Genomic DNA, 1,204 nt, shown 5'->3' on the forward strand with positions numbered 1-1,204 from the left:
ACATGTGTTCGTCAAGCTTTCATGATTTCTCATTCTCCTCAGAAAACTAACATCTTTTATAACAGAAGTAAAGGACGAACGTTGGGCCTCACCTCCCCGTCGACGACGAAGCCACACGAGGCGGAGTACAAGCTCAGATAAACCAGCCGTGCTCATTCACTAGAGCCATACAGAAAATGCCTTAAGCGGTTTAGGGAAAATCTAAACCTGGGTTTTTGGCCCGCTGTCATCCGTAAAATACAGCCAACGGCCTTGCCGCAGTGGTAACACCCGTTCCCGTCAGATCACCGAAGTTAATCGCTTTCGGGCTGGGCTAGCACTTGGTTGGGTGACCATCCGGTCGGCCGAGCGCTGTTGGCAAGCGTGGTGCACTGAGCCCTTGTGAGGCAAATTGAGGAGCTGCTTGATTGAGAAATAACGGCTCCGGTCTCGTAAACTGACAAAACGGCCGGGAGAGCGGTGCGCTGACCACATGCCCCTCCATATCCGCATCCAGTGACGCCTGTGGGTTGAGGACGACACGGCGGCCGGTCGGTACCGTTGGACCATCATGGCCTGTTCGGGCGGAGTTTAGTTTAGTTTTAGTCGTCCCTAAAGTAGGAGCCCAGTGCCTTCCCACTGCGCGTTCTTGCTCGCTAATAACTGAACAGTACAGTACTTACGTATTATATATTACAGGAATGTCAACTGTGAGCTACAGACATTGGGGCACGTTGCAGTTGCACGAACATAACATTGCTACACAAAAATGCAGTGAGGATCATTAGATATTTTCAACGGCCCATTGTAAATGAGCCAACGCCTTGCCACAGTGGTAACTCCGGACCCCTTCGGATCACCGAAGTGGAGCACTGTCGGGTTTGGCTAGCACTTGGATGGGTGACGGTCCGGGCCTGCCTAGCGCTGTTGGCAAGCGGGGTGCACTCAGCCCTCGTGGGGCCAATTGAAGAGCTACTTGACTGAGAAGTGGCAACTCCAGTCACGAAAACTGACAACTGCCGGGAGTGCGGTGTGCTGACTGCTTGCCCCTCCATATCCACATCCACTGATGCCTGTAGGTTAAGGATGACACGGCGGTCGGTCGGTCTTCCGAGGCGAGTTCAGCCGGAGTTTAGTTTTATTGCAAACCCATCTTTATTAGAAAGAAAAAGATACGTATCTTGAGTGTTTTCAGCCAATGTGTTTCCACTGTTCCTCTGCATCA

At 51.9% G+C, this 1,204-nt stretch overlaps 1 pseudogene; it reads left to right on the forward strand.

Annotated features, from left to right (window-relative positions):
* Positions 1–242: 242 nt before the first annotated feature.
* LOC126102405 (5S ribosomal RNA) lies at positions 243–360 on the forward strand (annotated as a pseudogene).
* Positions 361–1,204: the final 844 nt, after the last annotated feature.

This window comes from Schistocerca cancellata, chromosome 9 (assembly GCF_023864275.1).
Source record: "Schistocerca cancellata isolate TAMUIC-IGC-003103 chromosome 9, iqSchCanc2.1, whole genome shotgun sequence".
Classification (NCBI taxonomy): Eukaryota; Metazoa; Arthropoda; class Insecta; order Orthoptera; family Acrididae; genus Schistocerca; species Schistocerca cancellata.